Consider the following 23779-nt stretch of genomic DNA (forward strand, 5'->3'; position numbering starts at 1 on the left):
TATACAGGAGAATTTGGAAATAAATTTAAAAACCAATGTGATCTGAAGATAAAACACTAACTTTGTTTAATCAGAAAACTATAGCTTGATGTGGCAGTTTTCCTGTCATATAATAACTTTATTTATAGGTTAAAGATGGTCTTCTCTCATGTTGTTTTTAAGAAGGTTCACAGATGAAGAGGAACAAGATGTCAAATGACTTAAAAAATGCTCAAGAAATAATTGGGCACGTGGGTTATTTATCTGGCCTGCTTAACACAGGGTGGTCTTGGAGGAGGATTATTTGGGGCAGAGAAAGCAGTTAGTCAAATCCTCTGATGGAGGTCATGTTGACAGATTCCAGAGTGAGAACCAAATCCTCCTCCAAAGAGTGGGAAATAGAAGATGGCTTTAACCTTCTCTTCTCTCAGAAATTACTTGGTCAGCATGACCTTTGAGAACATACTGAAGGGCAAACATTAACTGTTGCTAGTCCCAAGCCCAGCACTAAAATTGCCCCCCGTCTGCAAGCTTGTGGTGTGCAAAGCTCAGCTCAAAGGCTCATTCAGCTCCAGAGCGAGGCAAAGGAGAGCAGGCCCAGCATCATCTAAAAAAGGCACAAAGTGTGGGCTACCTGTTCAGATCTAGGAAATAACAATGCTGTAAGAACTGATCTGAACTGGCTCAATGGTTCCTACAAAAGTAAATAGATTTTCTAGACAGTTACTTCTTTGAGCTTGTAACCTCAGAATTATCCATGCATGTAGGAAGAACTGTATGGAAGAATGACTGCCCTTACATCATAACCATTTACAGTTAACCTCATTGATGATCCAGTCCCAAACTATATTGTATCATCCTGTGGGGATGACACAACACTAGATACAAAATACCAGTGACAGTGAACAGCCCAGCATAAAGCTAATTGCATCACAGACAAATGCCTTCTTCCCTGATGCAGAATTAAAGATGTAAACATGGATTTTTCCAAAGCAAATATTACTATGAATGTTCTGGTTTTAGATACTAGAGACAGTTGTAGTATTGTCTGTGATACTGCATACTTGAAAATGTTTCTCTCAGTACAAGATCTAATGGTCACATTTTGTATGGACGGAAGAAGAAGGAAAGTTAAAACAGACCATGAAGCTTTACACTGGAAAGTTTCTTCTGTCTTATGTGCACAGGAAATCTATTCTTACAACTCATGGAGAACAGATGGAAGGGTGGCCAGCAGAACATTCAATTCTATGGGTCCACAGGGTCATAGAGAGATCATCCCCAAAATGCAAAATGCGATGGGGAAGGAGGGTGGAGGGGCATGTATTGTTGATAACCCTGAAACTTCAGTAAATTATAAGAACAGGTCTGGGAAGGTCAAACTGTGTCCAGCACTGGTTTCAGCAATGTCTTTCAAGCATCTCCTCAGGAATCTTTCTTAGTACAGACTACTGCATTTAATAGAAAGATTTAGACAACTATAAAATAAATATATTTAAACCCAGATCTCTGGAACTCTGCACCCTTTAGACTTTAAAAAAATGCCCCACAATAAAGAAGTGAGCTATCCTATCATGTCTTTATAAGGAGAGACGAGATAACATTTTTTCCTGATCCTGTTTCACCTACCACAGTCCTTCCCAAGGGAAACACTAGACAGTATTTGAAAGGATATTCATCCTAAGAAATAAAAATGCTTGTCATACTCAAGTAGTTCAGAATGGTCCATAGTATTTATTACCTGTAACTTTCAGATAATGAAATTCAGTGAATTGCAGCTAGCTGGCTATGTCATTCTCAACTCTCTTTTGATTCTGCCAGTTTTGCCAATGGTATATTTTACTAGCAGATCTACTGATTTCAGAGATGTGCTGAATGGGATAGGGTAGCACTGTCAGCAAGAATGGCCAAGCAAGTGTCAAGTAAAAAGAACCAGAAAGTTCCAGTCACAGCCCAGTCCTGTGTAATCCCCTCTCGTAAGAATTGCTCATCATTGAAGATAGAATTTGTTTTTTTCCTTTGAACAGGGGCAGGAAAAATAGATGAGAAAATAAATTAAAAAAAGAAAACAACAACAACAACAACAGCCACAACAAACTTTGTAAAAAACTTTGGAAATCCAAAAACATGCAAGACCCTGATACCCTGCACCATGAAGAATTACTGATTGCTTAGATACAAGCAAGAAATATGCCTGGAATTGCTGAGATTACCAAAATTACTGTATATCTACACTTACTATATTACTGTTGAGAATACAGAATTTTGTAATTAATTCGCCCTGAAACACCACAATTCAAACTGCAAACAGAATAATATGGTACACAAAGAATATAAATTACACAGGGCATCATCTCCTTATTTAGTGGAGATCAAACCAGCAAATTTTCTGTGAACTGCATTATCATTTGATTGCTGTATTTCTATAACATGCACAGGAAGGAAGGGGAAACATCTGAAGTTATTTTTATTTCCCCAAGTCTTGTGGCTATACTGTATGAATGCTAGGGTGGGTCTGGCATTGTCTGAAATGTGTCAGGGTCCTTTTGCATAGCCTCATTTCCTTCTTCCTGTCGCTAGGAAGGATAGTTAAGCATGAAAAGTGCTTGTTTACTGTACAGGACCATCCTGTTAAGCACATGAGCTCTCTTCCTCTGTCTCCTTTTAACCAGCCGAGGGTGCATTGTGTTTATGCTCAAGCCAGTAGCAAAACCCCCATCAGAGGAGAATTGGAAGAGAAGCCTGAATCTCTCAAGAAGCCCAAACATAACACACTGTGGTATTCTGCCTAGAAAAAGAAAATTTATAGTGCAAACTGCATCTCTAAGTATTTGCTGAACTCATAAATTCACATGCCTCAAACAAACCGCTGCCTAGAATGTAATGAATCAGAAGAACCAGAAAAGTAAAACCAAGCCACCTCATCTCCTTTTTCTAGGAATCTTAATATAAACATTCAACATCAGTGAATGAGTACAACTACAGTACCTTTTTCCAACACCCCACCAGAGGCAAAACACACTGGGCATTTGTAAGTTTCCATGAGTAGCATCAGTATTCCTCTCTGGCCCACCAAGGGCAGCTGCAGAAGTGGCTGGGAAGACCCTGACTCAAGAATTAAAAATCCTAGACTGAATCTACACAGCAAAAAAATAAAACCAAATAAAACTACCAGATATGTTCTTGCTGTTTGTTCACTACCACTTAGAAATAATATTTTATGACATGTAGGAAGTTGAAGCCTTATGGTGTTTAAAACAATGTATTAGCATTTCCTTTTGATTAAAAAAAGTATCAATTAACAACCCAAGTTATTTTAAAAGAAGATGGGATCGAGAATTCCTAGAGGTCACATAGCTCCAAATGCCCTGATTTCTATGAGCTTGTAGATGACAAGAATCTTGTCAAAACAATATCTACGTCTTCTCTTACATATACTGTATTCCATAATCAAAGAATCTCAGTCCTCATGATGATCCCATCAGCAAACTGAAGTAGTAACCCAAACCCATTAATCTGAGGGACATTCATCCCACTTCCTGGCCATCTCAGCCTTTTTCTTTTTGTTTTTGTTTTTGTTGCTTCTACTGGAGATGCAGAGCAGGATGCCTAGAGGACAGCAGTAACAATACCTGATAGATACACCATAGCAGGCTACAGCTGTGGCATCAACAGACACACCTAATACCAACTCCATGTGCTGTCAGACAGCAATGGCCTGCTTGCCAGACAGATGCTGAATCAGTCTGGCACTGAACTGTTGACAGATTCATACTCAGAGGCTCATAAGAAATCTGCCCATTATCTTCCTTCACTACAAATAGCCTCAAAACATAACTTGACTCAGAGAATTGTTATTGAACTGCTGTCAGGAATTTCTTGATCAGGGCAGGGCAATTCAAACAGATCACACTTACTCCTGTAAAAAAAAAAAAAAAATAATTGATGGCTAAGATAAAAGTGCATTCCTCAGGCTTTCAAATCAGGTGTGTTAAGTACTATGACACATCAGGCAGAACCTTCTGACTTAGCTAAATACATTGTTTAAATATAGTTATTCCTTCAAATTTTCCCAAAGAGAATATGAGGGGACAAAAAACTCGAAAGAAGCCTGCTGTACCAATAGTAAGTGCCTTGACTGGCAACAGAGCTCATTAGGTTAATGGCAACACGTCGCTCAACAACTTCACGGTTTCGGTGGAACGAAGTCATTGCTGTGGTTTGCGAAGAAAGGGAGGGTGACACGGAACGTAAAACTGACCGACTGGAAAACGGCATCGGCTTTCTGTTTTCCTCGAGAAGGGAAAAAGGAAGAGGGGGGTAGGGGTGAGCCCGTCTGGCAGGAGCTGCTGCTCCTCCACCGGGATCAAAGCCGCCGGGGGTGACATCAGGGCTGGCCACCGCCGCACGGGGGGAGCCACCGGGCTCCTGGAGGCCATCGGGCTAATTACGGAAAACTTCAAAAGGAACTCGACGGTTCCCGTCTCGCAAGGGCTCCCAAAAAAAAGAAAAAAGCCACCCAAAACAGAGAAAGACTAAAATTAGGTGGGGGAAAAAGGAAACGGAAAAAAAAACCCCAAAAAACCAACCAAAACCAAACCACCTAAAAAGAAAGATGCGCCACGGTGATCTTCAGGGAGCAGCCGCATCCCGAGCGGCGCTCCGCGCCCGCGGTACCCCCGCTCCTGCGCTGTTAACCCTTTCGGCCGCGCTCCCGAGCACAGCCCCGCGGGCGCTCCCCGGACACAGCAGCAACTCCGGGCTCCGGCAGCGCTCCCGTCCCACCGGGGACCGCCGCCGCCCCGACGGCGCTTCTCACCCGCGCACACGGGGCCAAGCGCCCCGCGGGATGGGGCAGCCGCCCCCTGCCAGCGCTGCCGCCCCGGGGCTGCGGGACAACACCAGCGGATCCCGTCCCTCTCTGCCCCCATGCGCTGCCCGCGGCACTCTCCGCCAACGCCGCCCGCCATGCGCGGAGCTGCGCCCCCCGGAGCAGAGCCGCCACCCCCAAAGCGAGCCGGGAGGGGATCCCCGAGCTTACGTGTGAGGATCATGGTCTCCGCCGGCCGCGGTGGCTCCGCGGGGCTGCCTGCGGGGCCGGCTGGCTGCGTCCCTGCCCGCCTGCCTGCGCGGCGGCGGCGGCTCGCAAGTGACACCGGCCCGGAGCAGCGAGCGCCAGCCCGGCCCCTGCACCGCCCCCGGCCCGCCCCCAGCCCCGGCCCCGGCCCCGGCCCCGGCCCCGCTCCGCGCCCGCAGAGACCCCCGAGCGCGGGCACGCGGCAGCAGAGCGGGTACGCCCCACACGCACCGCGGCACACGCTCACACACAAACACATGCACACGCACCCCGACACACACACCCCGGCACACGCTCACGCACACGCACACGCACACCAACGTGCACACACACATACACACGCACCCCTGCACACACATCCCTGCACACGCTCACGCACACGCACACGCACACCGACGTGCACACACACAATACGCACCCCTCTCCCCTGTCCCTCCACCGCACATCTGGGGAGTCCAGGGGAATGACACAAACCAAAGGTAACGCGCTCAAAACCGGCATAAAGGCTCCTGTGCCTTTTGTTCCTTTGGTTTCTAATGGCTGTCAGCTCTTGCGGTGGCCAGGTTTCTAAAAAGCAGTCAGCAAAGCTCTCAGTACTTTTCCCAGGAAACACAGAGAAGAGAGTTGACTGAAAAGGCATCATGGCTCATTAGTGTTACAAACTGGAGAGGATTGGAATGGCCTGAGCAGCCCAAGGCATGGGGGATGCTGAGCCTTCACAGCCAGAAGCAAGCCATGCAGGATGACCAGGGCATGCCAGTCCCTCCCTCTACAGACAGCATGCTGAAGAGTGCTGTGAAATTTTAGAATTCTTGAGCACCATCAAAGTCTCAGTCTGAACCTGGATGGAAAACAAATATTTTTCCAATGGGGACCATGGAACAGTGATGGGCGAGTCTTGGAGATAGTGAAGTAAGCCTGGCTTCATGGCTCTGTGTCTGGCAGTTGCTGCCTACACTACTTATTCTCCTTTGTATTTTGCAAAGTTTTTTTTTAATTCTTGTTGCTTGGTTGACACATTCAGGACTGTAAAACAGCACAAACCAGGTACTTTTGAGCAGCTGCCAAACTATGAGCATGGAAAAAAGTATTGTGAAAATTTGAAAATATCTGGACCCTGTCAAAGACTATGATTGGTTCATTTTCTTCCAAGCCAACATCATATTTTGTATTCACTGGTGTTATTCTAATGTTCAGTTGTCATTTCTGCACGATGGATACAGATATAAAGTATACATAGTGAGATGCTTGAGCTGGCAATTTCCTGAAGAATAAACATCCCCCCTTCTAGGAGGAGGAGGCTGCAAACTGTGGCCAACTGGCCATTATAGTGTTGTTTCTGGAAACCCCTACACAGCTCTAGATCATTAATTTACTTTAATAGCCCAGAAGAGGATGGAAATGCACTATATCTTCAAGCTTAACTTTACATATGTTACCTGCTTAATCAATTACCTCTTCATATCTAACCTGGCTTATGCACATTTTGGCCTAGCCAAATTTACCTTCATTTTTGAATGTTTCTTGTAAGGTCAGGATATATGTTTATTAGATAGGTCAGGCATGTAAAATGTTAATTCCTAACTCTAGCATGGGGAAAACAGACATATGCTATGCCCCAGCTGTTGAACAGCCAAAGTAATCCCAATCTAATTGGCTTTCTGTATGTATTGTCTTTCATTTTATGCAGTTGGTAGACTAGTAAGTGTCAGAGTAGTCCTGAGGAGATGAAATATATTGGTTGCATATTGTGTGTGATTTTCAGTCTGAATTCCAGGGGGAAAAAAAAAAAAAAAAGAAGAAGAAATTTCTCCAATAAATATCCTCAAAAAGAAGGGGGTGGGAGTGGGGAAATGAAAAAAATTACCAAGAACGTGTAGGGAAACATGCTGGACCAAAGGCATTTCTATCACAATAATAATGCTGGAACCAGGAGACCACTAAGTGTCAAGTTAATACCCTCTGTAAAAATCAGGGTTTGTTCCTGTAAACACAGACTGCCTGGGCTGCTTCCTGGACCAAGCCTTCATTTTGTATAGGAAGCTTTTGTATAGGACCACAGGAAGCTTTTGAAGGAGGAGAGAATGGACTTCACAGAAAAAATGGGAAAGGTTGAGGCAACTCAGCATTGTGAAAGGGAACTCAAAAAAATCTAAAAATGAGATGAGATGTACAATAGTGAAGTAAAATCCAAATTGAGAGGATTGTGTGATAGCAGCAAATCAAGAATTTGAAGTCAGAGATTCATTTGAGGATTTTGAGAGGGGTGAGTGATAAGATCAGTGAATACTTGACAAATGTGTCCCAGACACAGAAGATGGGAAACTCTCAGTAATTAAATCAAAGGTTATCTACCACTCTGTTAAATCGCAAATGAATGCTATTTAATGATGATGCTGACAATGAAACACTATGCTTGTGCTTTTGTTCAGCACTCCTGTTCTACTTGCAAATCTAATTAGCTTCCACAGTAAAGGAGGAATCTCCATCCTCATTCAGTCTCTGCAGCCATGTCAGAAACAGTGACTTTTGTGATGGAGCAGTCTGTCTGTTGGGATCATTGCTAAATAGATGCTGGAGGATTATCACTGACCTGGATTAGATTCTTGCTGGTAATCTAAAAGAGAAAGGCTTTGATTGTAGTTTGTTATCAACTGCTGAAGACACACAGTCACTGGGGCTTGCATTTTAACTTGGAATTCTATAGGGCTGCTTCAGCAGGCGTATTTTTGGAGCTGAAGCAAGGCACCAGTCTCATTTGCTGTAAAACGTGCTCAGAGGAACATTCCACCTGAGGCATGGGTGTTTAACAGGCTACAAACACCCTAATCACTCATCTGGCTTTAAAGAGTGTTGTGAAATCAGAAGAGCTTTGGCCTTTAATATTTTTATTTCTTTATCTCTCTGGCTATTCAAAGAGCAGGCAGCTGCCTGACAGAGACACAGGGTTTTGGAAGTAGCCTGCCTAAGAGGATTGTTTCTGTGGAGTACTGTTATCCTTAATGCAATCAATGAGCTCTTGCTGGATGGTAAAGTAATTGTAAAGGGTTGCCCGACAGGCACAATTACTCAGTTTAAAAGGTGAATTCTCCTTCTGTTGTAACTGCATAAGGGAGTGATTTGCAGGAAGGCATCTAATAATAAGGACTTGATTGTCCTCTGCTTTCCCTCCCAGGCCCAAATGCCTTAATGGTTAACTGTACCCCTGTCATCCTTTTTCTTCTAAATAGTGCAGTACACAGAGAAGTTCCAATTCACAATTAGTCAACTGACCTGCTGATACAAACACAGGATTGTCAGACACATGACTGCAATTCTAAATGCTAGTATTAATATCCTCTTAGCAACAGCATGATAGATTATGGGGCACTTTCAAACTGAGTTTCCAGGCCTCTGGTTCTGGGCTTGGATTCCTTCTCGACTGGGGTATATCTGTATGTAGCATTTCCACAGTCCAAAGCACTTTCATGTTCCAACCATTGTCGGTGAAATAATTATGTCTGAATTTTCTAGCACTTGACTTTGCTGAAAGAAATTACTTTAAGAAGTCTGTAATTGTTCAGGCCTCTTGACAAAGAGTGTTTGCACTATCACTTTGCAGAGATAAGTGACACTAACAGTGCCTTGCTTCCAGAGAAGGAAAGACATGGTTTCACCTCCTTGAGAGTCACAAAATGAAAGAAAGCATCTACCCAAAATGCTTTTTCACAAAATCCATAGTAAATTCACTATATTGCACAGAGGTACTGCTCTACAGCTTGTGATTTATGGTCTCTCTGCTCTAGAAATCTTCCTGTAAAAATGAACACTATTAGAAATGTTATCAGCTTGTCATGTATATTAGACTCTTGTTGCTGATCCCAGGCAACATTCAGTTGGATGTTTCCCCCCTTTTTTTTAAACAACAAAAACCAATAAAGATAATTAACTTTAGCTTATTCTTTATGGTCCATATAAGCAGCTATTTTAAAACAAGAGGTAAGAGCTCTGTGCTTTTGCCTACTTTTGAATGCCATCAAACACTGTGAGTTCAACAGACAGGCTGGAAATGAAATAACCAAGTTCACACTGTATTGGTTAAACTCTATTTCTAAAGGCAAAAGACAATAAGAAACAAAAATATAATCAATTGATGAAGATACAATATGATAAAATATAAATATGGAAAAATAAAATAGGAGAGAAAATCGGTATTTTCATTCCATTTTAGGCAGAGAGGATAAGCTCTTTAGCTTACATGGAATACCACTGGTTTATAGAAATTGACAGAGATGTAGGGTATCTCTCGCATATTGTGGTTAAGATGCTGTCACAGGTGAAGGTTTATTTTTGAAGACTGCAGAATTTTTTGCGGTTAATGGGTCAGCCTTCCCTTCAATTAAAAGCTATATTTTTACCTTAGAAAGGTGATTCCCTTTTGCAAAAATAACCAACTGAATTTAATGTTCAAGAGAGTAGGGAAAGTAGGTAAACTAAATCTTATCTAGAAGAAGTGCTTACAGAAGCATAGTTAGAATTTCCAGCCTGTGATGAGAGTAAGTCTATGGCTTGTGACACATAGAAGATCTTCTTCCTTATATTTAGAATAATTCAGAATAACTGTACTATTACTGATAAAGAGAACATCCATAATTGATCACTTCTTCACAAAAAGAATCTTAACCTTTAATTATCAGGATTAAAACCTCTGCATTATGTGGTCAAAATGGTTGTGCAAGTGAGACCTAATGAATATGCAAGTTGAAGGGTGACTGTCTGTTGCACTGCATTAGAGAAAGCTGTAATGAAGCTTTTTCTTGGCTAAGGCACCATCCCTAGTTGGTAATTGCCTTGGTGGCTGTGTGGCAGCAGAGTAGCACCAGGAGTCATCTCCAAACCCTCTCCTTTCTTTGTGGGTCATTTAAAAGGAGACATCAGTGCCCAAGTCTCACCCCAATTTTCTTCCACTGTGTTTACAAATCACAGTGTGCAATCAAGTGTTAGAGGAAGATGGCACAAAGGATGCTTTTACTCTAAATATATACTACAAAAAGATGAGCAACTTGATGATGGTGTAAAATGGTGGCAGGAAATAAAGCTCAACTTTGTGTTGCCTGGCAAATTACTATTTTTTTTCAGAACAATGCTCTTGTTTTCACTTTGTGTTCTTGTGATAACAGCTATAGCATTATTGAATCAACCTGCGCTTCACTCTTCGTTTTTAAAGCAAGTAGTTTTTACCTTCCACCTTTAAAACCACCAGTTTCCAAGGCATTTCAATGTTAAGATGCATTTCTGTAAACCTCATTCTCTGTTCACACATGACCTCCAGTCTGATGAAGAAAAAAGGTCATTTTTTACAGAGAGACAACAGTAACCTTTCATTAAACAAGATGTAAGATGTCAGTTGCCCATTTAAGTAGATGAAAACTGGAAGACTAATGCCTTGAACATGTCAAAACAGTGATCAAAAATTGGTTTATGAAGCTAGACTTTTCAGCATAAGACCTGGGACTGTGTCAGCCATGCAGCACCAAGCTGGAGTTAAAAGGAGTAAAGGGAAAGGAAATAAAGGTTTTGGGGTGGGGTGTTTTTTTTGGCCAATTGGGGGTATTTTTAATTATATTGAATAAAAAATTAGGAACAATGAAAATTTTCTTTTCAAAAGCAAATTTTTTCTTACTTCCATCTTCCATCTTGTGAGATCCAAGGCTTTTTACCTAAATGAGCTCTATATTCATTAAACTTATTTCCTCTGGAGGAAATAAGCACATGCACCCACCTGGACCAGTTGACCCATTATGTGAGAGACTGTTGCTGTTTTAGCCTTGGGGAAATCTCCAGGACTCAGGAAATAATTTTAAACCCATGACTTTGTAAAGCATGATAACTATGGCAACTGGAACACATACATTGTGATGGGTAATTTCACATCAGCATTCATCAGGGGAGGTACTAAGCTTGGTACTACAGCATGGAGAGTAGCTATTGTTAACATCATGTGAAGCTACAGAGACAGGGAAGAAGGAAAACACGTTTGTAAGCCCAGTGGTCAAAGTGAGGTCTGGTGTGAGTCATAATAGATTCATAATCCTTGGTCCTGTTCTTGACAGCACAGTAGACTGAGACCCAAAATACCTATCTGCAGTCTTGTTTTAAATTATCAGACAGCCTTGGTCTATCTACTCCCCTTCCCATATTTCATTTTCCTTAGATAAATTAGAGAGAATAGTACATGCCTTTTTTGCAAAGTGTTTGAGAAGTACTGTGAAAAGTACTGTGTGAATTTATTTTATTTATGTCTAATAAAAGTCCTCTTGCAGATTGCTAATTTGGCTGCTTCTTTTGTTGTTCATGTCCATGCTCTTGCTTATTGTAACTGAAACCTGGCTTGTAGCAGCAATTACCTTGCCTTTTACTGGGAGATGTGTACATGCAGACAGTTATTTAAGAGCACCTTAAGTAACTTGCTTGAGTGTCAACACCCATAATGATGTCTGAGGAAAGACAAGAGAAGTGGAGGGGGGAAGCTAGCTGTCGTGCCAGCAAGAACAAACTGAGTTGGAGAAGATTTATTAGGTGCATATTGCTCAGATAAATGTGATCCTGACTTGAATGAGAGCCAGCAATAGCAAGGGGAGGGGATCAGGCAGAAAGAAGTGGCTGTTTGGACTTCGTCAACAGATTCAAGACCTGACGAGGATTAGGAGGAGTAGCAGAATTGTTGGGGTGCTCATTCATCACCTTAACATCTAGGGTTATGAATTCTAAATGGATGGTCAGTTTAGCTGAAAAATGCTTCCTCCTCCTTCTTGCTACATCTCTCTTTTTAGACCAGTAGGTTTGAGAGTGAAAGTATTGCATGATGTTATTTGTGAACATGATACAATGCATAGAAGTGACTGACATGTTAATAGGCGCTTTCATGTTTTAAAAACAGTCTCATATTCTGTTACATGACCACAAGAAAAAGAAACATGGAAAGTGGTTAGTATGCTTTCATATTTCAACACTGTCACATTATGAAGAGCTACCTTTTTTACTCTCCTTTTTTTGAGGTTTTACTTTTGTCTTCATATCAATTTACAAAGACATATGGTAAATTAGTTAATTCTTCTATCTAATCTTAGCCCAGAGAAGTTTTTGAATACCTACTTTCTGAATTAAGCAAACCCAAACTCCTATTTCTTATGACTGGAAATATATGAAAAAGCATTATTTTTGTTAAAGTAAAAAAAAAATCAGGATCCTGTCATATTCTGAAGTGTCCTTTTTTTTTTTTTTGCATTCAATTTCAAAATGTAAATACAGATAGCAATGATTGGAGAATGCTTTAACCTATATCTCTTTGCCCAGTACACCTGATAAAGTGAGATTACCATACTGTTATATTAAATTTTACAACAGTTCTGTCACTAGATCAACAAAGTAATTCCTATACTTGTTTTCTATAATTTTAAAGCAAACATGCTATGAAACAGATTCTTTCCTGTGGTAGCTGGTCTTTTTTAAAGCTTGTGGTTGCTCAGTAATTTGCAAGAGCTATGCATCTACTGGAATTGCTGTTAGACACGAGAAATTGATAACAGGCAAAGTTTCTCTTATTCCATTCTATATCAAATGTTTCACATTTCTGTATGACACCTTTAGTATAGCAAATGTGTTCTGAAGTGCCCCTTTCATTTTCCATGACCACCAAGTGGCCAGCTGCAGCAGTGATAGGATCGCCTCTGTGGGCATCTCAAAAGTTACATATGTGGAACAAATACTCTGATGTTTTAAAAATATTTTTGCCATTGGATTTTCTGGGTCTTTAGTTTCCATTGATTTTACTGAAGATTCATTAATGCACATGATGTGTGGTAGAAAACAATAAGCATGAAGTAGATATAGAACCTGATTATTTCTTCATGGAAAATTATGTTAAAACTATGAACAACATTATTTAAAGGATGTGGTAACAAGAGTTTGGATCATTTTTGATCTAGTACTTGAAAATGATAAGGATCCATTTTGAGAAAAGTAATACAGGCAAAAAAATTCATTGAGCTAATCTGCTTTTTGTTTGATCACAGCTTCAGAGAGTTCAAGGCAGCCAGGGACATACCTGTGCTAGGATCAATGGTGCAAGTGATTAACAGTGATAGGACAGCCTGAACCTTTCATGCTCAAACCAGAACCTTCTCTCCTTTGAAACAAGAGCCTTTACATCACTCAGTAGAATTGTATTTCTCATGAGCAGCATTGGAGTACAGAAATATTCTCAATTTTCTTTGCTGAGGAATCTTTATTTTTCCAACCACAGATCTCAAGATTAACCCTGCTCCTGGCCTTTGATTTTTAGTCAGGAAGTATAAACAATGACTCAAAAGGTGTATAGGCAGAACTTTCCATCTGATTTACCCAGTATATTTTTATAATCTGTCGTGCATGTCATGTTGACCTTAATAACTTAAGATCTAAGAAACTAAGATTGCCTCTTTGCTCCTTAATGTAAACCAGTGTTACCACTAAGAAAAACCATTTTAAAAAATCCTGAAAATTTAGTTGCTAAGAGGTTAGAATATGGAATTTCTGAGCTGATCAAGTGAACTGAAGTATTTGGAAAATATTTGGAAATAAAAGCCACATGTGACCTGGCCTAGGGTGCAAGAATCCCACTTGACAAAAAACTATGAGCCTTATATGAGCCTGATATCCCAAAATCATATACTGAAGGTTATATGATTGTAAATGTGTAAGAAATGAGCCAAATCCCCAGCTGGTGTTCACCTTTATGTTAGACAGGTATCTGAAAGTCTCAGTAGCTTATCTCCTTTGCTATTTTTGTTTCACTTCACAAAGTTAGCTGACTTCACAATGAGATTTGAGTCATGAAGGAAACTTCCTGGCTAGCATACAGAATGAGAACAGGGGAGGTTCGTCCTTAGACTTGCTTCTGAGGTGAGGTGGTGAGTTACTGCCCACCAAGGTAACCTTTTAGCTAACCTGGGATTCTTGGGTGCTCCATCTGTTTATAAAGGGCACAGTAACTTCCTGCATTGCCTTATGATAGCACGCTTTCCCCCACTAAGCCAAATAAAAAACTTTGTACCTTGAACAAGAATTTCTCATCTTCATGTCTATAGCACCTATGCTGGATATTTAGTTCACCTACTGCCAGCTTTTCCACCTCTTTTTTTCCATTTCCTTTTGGAAATTCCTTTCCATTTCCTTTTTCCCATTTCCTTTCCATTTCTGTCTTTGTCTTCTTTTCTCTTTTATAGATAGCTTCTACTAACAGCAGTTGCAAGGGACAGAAGTGCCTCCCTTAGATCTTTTCCTTATCTTCTATTCTTTTGGCCAACCCAGGTAATGAGCAGGCAGAACATTAGGTCCAGAGCTGTTGGATAGTTATCCCCAATGAGGGAAAAGCATACAGACCAAAAGGAGGAATTTACAAATGAGTTTCTAGATTCCCTAGGAGGAAGTGAGAATCTTGGTTTCAAAATGTAAATATTGGAAGACTGAGAGACAAGATCACTGCCACACAGAGTGAACTGTGACCAAGTAAAGTGTATCTGCAATTGCAGTAACACAAATCTAGCAATTAATTTAATGCTTCCATGGAGCTAGTTAATATCCAGTGCTCAGAACCCTTGGATATGAACCAATGTACTAAATGAAGGAGGAAGCAGAATAGCCTTCAAGTATCCTGATGAATTTCTGCTAGAATTGCTTTATATAGCAATTAGTTATGTTAGGACAAACATTATCAGAGTACACTGAGTATAACCTAAACCAATATGAGAGCTACCTAACATCTTATAGCTACTCTAGAATGTATTGCAGAGCATTACTGAAAGCCCAGACAATTGTGATGGGTTGCTCTGTTTGACATGCAATAGTATTTGTCTGCTTACAAGATCTCCTTCCTTGGTTAGAAAGGACTTTGTTTATTTCAGTATGGAAAGGAATTTAAATGTCATTTTTACAAATTCATGCATGCAATTTGATTTGGTTTGAAGTGTATATAGAAATTGAAGTGCATAAATGCTTACATGATCATGTGCTTAGTTTTTTGGTGATGGATTTCCAGGATCTTTAAAACTCTATTTCTATGTTATCAGCCACACTTCACCTGAAACTCTTAAACTCATTCCATTAAGCATATCTCCTCAAGAATGAAAAGCTGATGCTTTATCCTCTGGCCACTTGTACCCACTATTTCTGATCTGACTGATAATGCCAGAAATCGAAGTACAGATTATCAGAACAGCAAGGCTTTTCATAATGGTCTCTCTGCATGAAAAGTCCATGTGTCAGCTAAGAAAATGAATTTTTAATAATACTTGGCACTGAATGAGTGGTTTGTCTCAACGGAGTGCATCAAGCACTGCTTATCTGATCTTCGTAACTCTGAAATAGAGTTCACCTATTTGAATGATCTTTTTCTTAGACATCTTTATATCAAGAAGCTTATTCAGGATATGATATCCTCAATTTCAACACATGGATTTATTTTTTTAATAAGGAAATAAAAACACAGTAGGGATATTTACATCGGTGTGCTCAATAACATTTCTCTGTTGCACAGGGAACAAAATTTTCTGTGCCTGTTTAAAATTTTGGATAAATTTATGCTAACTTTTTAAGCCAGGCAAACATTATGAAGTTTATGCATGAGTTTAATATATCTTTTGAAGATACTATCGATGACCATGATGCCCTTTTCATTCTGTACTTAATTACTAAGTATCATTTTGAGTACATGGTACTATGCAAACTTCATGTGATGCCACAGAATGCAGCTCTGCAATTTGCAGTGTTGGCAAATAAAGGCTCTTAGTTTTCTTTGTAGCAGTTTACAATAGACTGTTGTCCTGGGTTTGCTTTAATTGAATTTTTGGTGAGGAGGAAAAAGGGCCAGTGGTCAACCTGCTACAACTATGTGTGCATCTACTGTAAAGAAATAAATATGCTCTTTAAGACTAATTTAGAGACAAATGCCTCTTCCTTGCTATAGATTTGAAATAATAATCTGAAAAAATAAATATATACATTAAAAAAGCAAAGTAGTTATTCTTATTTTAAAGCAGCAGCTTTAAAAAACAAGCATTCCTTCATAGACTAAAGATGAATTGAAGTTCTCTGATTCCTGTAAAAAAGTGTGTATCTACAGTCAGAGTTTGTTCTGGATCAATTCCAGTGCATTGTGACAATGGGAACTAGAAAGGAAAACTCAAAAGGGTATTTTTAATCACTTTTACCTCTATTAACAATGTGATGCTATTTCCATTGTTCCTGTTATAAAAATAAGTAGCTGACATGTTCCCCAGAATTGATTATTGTGTTTTAATCAACAGAACAGCCATCAAGATATTTCAACCTATCAGGAAAGGGAGTGGAAAGGAGCTGACAGAGAAACCTCAAAGGAAGGACAAGACACTGTGTCTTTTGTCCTTTGTTCCAAGATGGAAATAAACTGTCTCCACTTCTGATAAGCTTTTCTTTTGATCTTTGTTTGCAATAATTAGGGTTAGACACTAAGTTATTTTATGAACCATTTCAGGTTTAGCCCCCTCTTCATTAATATGAATATGAGCTATTTGACCTAAGCAAACAACCCCATTTAATAAGTTATTATTATTTGCTTTAATTTATGGAAATTTTGCCTAATATGCAGGGGAACTAGATAGTGATAGATTTGGGGAAGATGAAAAGTATTTTTTTCTTCAGATTTAATTTTACGTCATATTTTATAAATGTGAGAACATAAAATACATAAAAAGATATAAAGATCTGTTTTCTGTCTGTCTGTCTCTATTGTATAAATACATATATAGTTATATACATATATATAATTTCTAACCATTTAGGAATTTTCATCACACTTTGTTTCCCTCTAGTTTAGATGTTTTGGAAAATCTGCACTTTGCATTAAGGGTACAGATTTGTGCTGTCATTTATAAATATCAGTAAATATGTCAGGCTGTGGAGAGATGCAGCCTTTTACTCTAATTCATGCTGAAAGGCAAATTGGATCCAGACACCAAAGGAAATACTGGGAAATAAGAATTTAGGATTCAGCTAGACTAAGTTAGAAGCATAATTAAATTGTTATCTGCTTGTGGTGCAAACATAACAAGAAATTCAGAAGTTCGTTTAAGAAAAAAATGTGGTTTTCTTTGTTTGCAAAGCTAGACTTTGTTCTAGGCAAAAAACCCCCCAACAATCCAAACCCAAAGCAACACAAACTAACAAACAAAACCAATGTACTCCAAACCCATCAAACCAAAAACCATCTCCATAGAAAACTAAAACAAATTAATAAGAATACTTAAATACATTGTAAATCTAGGCAGTTTTCACACAAATACCAGAATTCAGGATACTACAGAGTAAAACAAACATAATAGTCAAAGAATGTAGGCATCATAATTTCAGAAAACAGTCCAGAATTAAAGTGTGTATATATTTTTACGTCACTGATCATAGATTTTAAAGATCATTGTAACAACCTGAACCACAAGTCTTGCTTAGGTTTCCTGCTTCAAGTTTAATCTCCAGCATTTTAAACTGTCTCCCTTAGGAGCGCCCCTTGATTTTAAGATTTCAAATGACAACTTCAAGGTTTAAAACATGACAAATTCATTCAGAATTTATAATGTGTGTCTTAATACAAATTTTTATCCCCTTAGAATCTAGTTTTTCTCCAGTGTTCTTTTGTATTGTCCTGGGGATCATAATCAAGCTGTGGGATTGCAATGAGAACTAAATGATGCAAAGCTGTAACATCCCTCCTAATGTCAAGAGCAAAAAATATTATGTGTGCTTTGCTGAGACGCATCATTGCATTAGTATACAGTTTCATGTCTGCAGATGTAAAAAATGCTATAATTTTCATTAGCTTCCTGAAACATGTAATATAGTCATTTACTGTAAAATACAGAATGCTCTTTAAGGGATATAAATTGCTGAATCTCTGTCTCTCCAGTGGAATAGTCTACTCTTATCAGCTGAGTAAGTGATACAGTCTAAACAAAGGGTAATAATGTTCAACTGGAATTCCAGGAAAGGAAGCTTAATGCGAACTTCCTGATTTAATCTTACAAAAATAGAAAGGTTGATAGGATAAATGAATCACTCAGAGGAGCAGATTTTGCTTCATTTAATTAAAACAGACCGTAAAAATGTCAAAGTACTCCTTTGCAACATTAACTGCAAAACTCATATACAAAGCTATTTAGAGTATCATTTTCATGCATGAGACTGAGAAAAAACTCTTCAGAGAAGCCATTCAATTTTCTCAAAATTTCTTCTCATTTCCCAGCCTGGAAAACATGGTGACAGATACATGGACATTTCTCATACAATTTCCTGTATCTTTTGCTTTTGGTGGGTCAGGAAAAGTCCTAGAAATAAATTTGGAACTTCTGCTTTTGGGAGATAATCAGCAAGTCAGAGATGCATGAATATTGAAGAAAAACAAAAGAACTATTTTGAGCCTCAAGAAGAGGTTTTGTTAGGTCCAGTTTGTGTTCACTTTAACTTCCTGACAATGTCAGCCACTCAACTATGGATTGAACTCACAAAGAAAGGGGAATGAACAGGTTTTTGAACAAGATACCAGGTAAGTTGCTGGGAAATGAATAAGAGAGATGGTCCTGCATTCCAGGTGGAATGGAAATGACAATGTAGTAGACCCTCTCAATCTTTAAATTGTGCAAATTTGTAACCTGTCAACACCTTTATATACAGCCAATATGAAAATATCTAAAATGTAAGTCAGCCAAATGACAAACTGTGATTAAAACTATCTTCTTGCCCTCTACAAAACCAGCAGGAAAATGTGTAAAAAATATGTGTGTACTGCTATTACCCCCTCAACAAAAACAAGCAGGATATCCACAGCACTGCCAGAGGCCATCCATATCAGAGGAACGTGCATCCCATTTCCTGAGTCTTGCATGTGTTCAACCCACAATCAATCCTTGCCTTAGGTGGAAAGTTTTTACTTAACATTTGGGCATGAAAATCTCATCTTCTTAGAAACAGCTTTTTTTTGCCCAATAATTTTCCATTTCTATACTCTTCCAGGATTGACTTCTGCTTAATGGCAAGCTGATGGATGGGAATCTTTTTGTACTCTTAGGGAGAACCTTGCCACAGCTGGGTTTTTTTCCCTGATTATGGTTTGATCCCAGGTTGGTTTCTTTTTTGTTTGTTTGATGTTACCAGTTTTTATTGCCTCCCACTTTGTACTGTCTTCTATTTGGTTTTTGTGGTTGTGTTTTTTCCTTACTAGGATTTAAAGATGCCCAGAATGGGATATCAGAGAGACACTTCCCCTGAGAGGGCTGCTGTGTGCATTTAGGGCTGAGTGCTGCTGGGAGGAAACAAGAAGAGCCAGACCTGGTGAAGCATCACATCTGTGCGTGTGAAAGATCTTCAGAAACATGCTAAGGGTAGATATGGATGACTGATAGCATCTGCAGCTGGAAGGGCTACAGCTCCAAGTTAATTCTATTTTGTTAGGTGACACTGATGTCTATTTTACTCATTCCTGAGCCCTCAGAAAATCCAAGGACAGGATTAACCAAGTCGGATACAACTTCAATTATTGTTTTTTTGTGCCAAGATGTGAAGAATGTGAGGACTGACTTCTACATATGTAGAAAATCACATGGGAAGAGGAAGTAGGAAGAGGTAAAAGAGTGACACAAAAATCCTAAACTTCGTGGACTCCCTTGCCTAGTGATTGACTTCACAGTGAAAATTAGGGATTATCTCCCACTGGAGATTTAAAATGGGAAAATCCCGAACAATGCTAGAAATCAGGTTAGTGTTATATGAAGGTAGAAAATAGATATCAAGAAAAAGCAAGCTCATGCTGACCAAAAAACAATGTAATCTCCTCACTCCCATTGGGCCTGAGGTATCTGGGTGTTTCAGCCAGCTGTGACTGATGAGGCGCCCATCTGCGATGAGCTAAGGATGGGATGAGAGCCTTGGAGTCAAAATGGAATTGCCTACTTTTGACCAAAATGTACTTTATAGGCGGGTGTGCTTTGACTGCCAACTATCTGTTTTCTTTTGGCACTAGAAATAACAATCTTGGATAACCTCCCTTTGGAGGTTTAGTTCCAGTTACAGATATTGCAGAAGATTCTTCCATTTCATAGAAAAAAATTATGAAAATTAGAGGGAACATGTTCATCTTTTGCCAGACTTGCAAGATATAATTTCCCCTACATATTTAGTGGTTTGGGTAATTATTTTCTTAATTAGGAGACTTGTCAAAACACATTATGGTGACTGATTTCACGTCACCACTGTTTTTCCTAGCAGTTCCAGAAAAACATTAATTTATAATTACTGACAGTAATTTCTTAGAGATCATTAGCAGCCTAAATGCTATCGCCTACCTAAGTATTTTACAGCTTCCCTGGGGAAAAGAAAATAAAAAAAACCAATTTTTTTTTTTGTTTACAGTTAAAATTTTAGTTCAGGAAAGGGTGTTGTTCTGTGTTTGATTGTATATTAGGAACTTAAAGGCGCAAGATGATGAAAACATGCTTCTCTGTCTGTGCTATTCCTGCATGATGGTACCTACAGAACTAAATGAAAATAGCACACATTTGCACTACTGTGCAACTTTCAACAGAGGTTTGCAAAGCATGCTGCAAACAATGTTTTAGTCTCAAAGTGATTTTAATGCCAGAGTTCTCACTCTACAGTTAGAGAGACTGAAGCGCACAAGAAGATATGGGCATTTTCCACAGCTATATTCTGAACTGGCTGAGGAAATTGTGAACAAAGCCTTTCCTTTTGCCGTTTTCTGCAGTTTACCCTCAGGTACCACTCACAGCATCCCATACACTCCAGGACTGGCTTGTGCCTCGCTTTTGCAGCTTTGTAGCAAGAAAGCAAGTGCTACTCGTTCCTGTACTAGACTCAAAATTGCTTGAAGTTTTTGTGCTCAGTCTGCTTCTGACACTTCCACTGCACATTGTTTCTAATGCAAGGCAGTGTCATGAGGGTACCATTAAATATAATGGGTTTATACATTATGCCATGAAAAATTCAAGTTCTGTGTTGTTTTATAGAAGGAGAAAATACAGAATGATTTTGATGTATGGACTAGTATTTGGTGCAAGATATGTATTCAAGTATGCATCTCACCTGGTTTGTCTTTTATCTTATCAATAACATTAATAGTTTTTTATCTAGGGATAACCTTAGTGTTTATGCGGTGATATTTGCAATTCTTGATGCAAGGCAGAATCTTGCCAGTGTAGCTATTCTGTACCAGTTTACCAAAGTAATTTTAAGTATCCAAGGATATCTATTTTTTGGTCATTTTAAAACCACAGTTATCTGCAGCTTCCATTCTCTGCTAACAGATGTTTGGTCACTAGTGTTCAATATTATGCAATAAGACAGTGAGTCCCCAGAACTCCCTGTTAGGAACACAAAGTACTCTAAGATAGATCACTTTCATATTTTCTGGCATTCAGCAATGGCTAAATCTCCAAAAGGTTTGTACGTCCATTTAGCTTAAACTTAATATCCATAACTCAGATTCCTAGAGCTAAGTTTTCTCAAACTCAAAACCAGACTACTTATATATTGAGCTGCATCTCTTTTAAATAGCTATATGCAGACTCTGGTGCCAAGGACTGGTTTTGAAATAAAAAAAGGATTGTCTGAGGTGTTCCAATTTGCCTTGATTATAATATTTCTCAGGAAAACAACTGAACAGAAAGAACTTCATTTGAGGCATGGCTGAAGAAGACTCTAAAGTGTTGGAAATCTTCCTGTTGTACACTACTCTCCCATGTCAACTGGGATGAGCACAGGCTGCAGAAGTAGATTTTTTTAGTGACAACTTCAGTAATATCAAGTATTTGGAAAACATGGATTGCTCCATTTTGCAAGAGTAGGACAGCAAAACATTTTTGTACATTTTCACTGATTTTATCCCTTTTGCACACACAGTATAGTATATTATCTTGAATGATTAAACATAGATAAATCAGTTCTTCATCATAGACCTATGAATGTGTAATTGACATCTTGACAGTTCCACAAAAAAAAAAAAAAAAAAAAAGACTTACTGAGGCAGTTACATTTGAAATGCTGTGCAGCACATATTTTTTTCTTCTAATGAAAGATAATTGAACATAATTAAATTACAATTTCTTCATGGTTTTGCAATGATAACATTTAAAGTCTGTGTCATTCCCTTTTTGCAGCTGTTATTTTGTTCAAGGAGTCAGAGTATTACTTGATTTTTCTGTAAGATTTCCAAGATTTCCCCTTTTACTTCATTTAATGCTACAGTATTTGGTTGGGCTATTCTTATGTGAATAAGTGAGTGAAGACTTGCAAAAGGTATTGCAAAAATTTTTGTGAAAGTGCAAATAATTGTTTTTTCTCAGGGCTGAGCTTGTATAAAAAAGCATCAAGCACCCTGTGGTAACAGATGAAATTAGCTGTTTGATGCAGTACCAAAACAGGATAAAAATAATACTGCAGAAACTCTGTGGGGTGCAAGAAGGGGTAACAAAATGATGGAAACAGCAGAAAGAATTTTAGATGACAGTTTAGAGGACATGAGGAAGCACACTGAAAGCATTTCCTGTAGGACAAACAGAGGAAAAGGCTTTCACAATTCATTTCACAGTTCATAGCCTGTAGAGACTCTGTGTGAGGGTCATCCATGGCAGCCGGCGCACGCATGGCATGCACAACATCTTCTGGGCATGGACACATGCACTGAGTAGACATAGGAATGAATAATTACTTTGAATTTTGCAGGGAAACACAGGTTCTGCATCTTTTGCTCTCATGATCTGCCATGGACTTAAGAACCTGGCTTTTGATTTGCTCCAGACTCAAGTGCCCCTCTACAGGCACTGCTTCCCAGCCATGTTTGCTGCTTGCATAGAGTCTTCTCACAGCCTAATTGCTAGAAAAATCTTCTCTGTTTCTGTACCTCTCCGCTGTCAGAAGGGAAGTGGCTTATTCATACTCTGCTCTGTTTTCCAAGGAAACTTTGTTGACAGCCTGCAATTCCCCCAGAGCCCTTGCGGGAGCCTGAAACTTTGCCCAGGGTCCTCTCACCACAGAACTGGCCGAGAGCTCTGGGCGCCACTTCAGCCAGAAGGCTTGCGTAGAAAGGAGGGAGGGATGTTGCACAGCAGACTGATTTACTGATCCTGGACCTTGGATTTGTACCTCCAGCCTTCACTCTCCACCCTCCCAAGACTTGGATAGCAAGAGGAATGCCTTTCTCCCTTGCTGTGTATGTGCTCAGGGTTATAGCAAAGCCACGCGATTTCCATGAAGTCATCTCATGGCACCTAGCTAAATGCTTTTTAAAATACTGCCTTCTGCATGGGGAGAGAAGAATATTAAGAGTCTCTGTTAGGGCTGGGATGCATGAAAATTGATGCAAATATGTCTGTTCTCCAACTGGATGTAACAGGATAGGACACATGCATAAAAGAGTAGGAAAAAGCAGACTAAATAAAATACATGCAGGTATTATTCTGCTATTCAGGGCAACATGCTGGGTTCAACCTCTGAATTGTCTATTGCATATCCAAAACAATTTAGATTAGAAGTGAGATTTTTAGGTAAAAGACACTTCATTAAACCCTTGCCAACAGATGTAAAAGATTAAACAGGCCAAGACATGGCCACAGAAACTGAATGGTAATAGGTCAGGGAAAGAGAAGAGTTCTCTTTTTTTGTTCC

The 23779-nt window shown here is 39.4% G+C and overlaps 1 protein-coding gene across 2 annotated transcripts in view; it reads right to left on the reverse strand.

Annotated features, from left to right (window-relative positions):
* DLC1 (DLC1 Rho GTPase activating protein) overlaps positions 1-23779 on the reverse strand; it is a 213087-nt gene that overhangs the window by 32985 nt on the left and 156323 nt on the right. The window lies entirely within an intron of this gene.

The sequence above is a fragment of the Zonotrichia leucophrys genome, chromosome 4 (genome assembly GCF_028769735.1).
Source record: "Zonotrichia leucophrys gambelii isolate GWCS_2022_RI chromosome 4, RI_Zleu_2.0, whole genome shotgun sequence".
NCBI lineage: Eukaryota > Metazoa > Chordata > Aves > Passeriformes > Passerellidae > Zonotrichia > Zonotrichia leucophrys.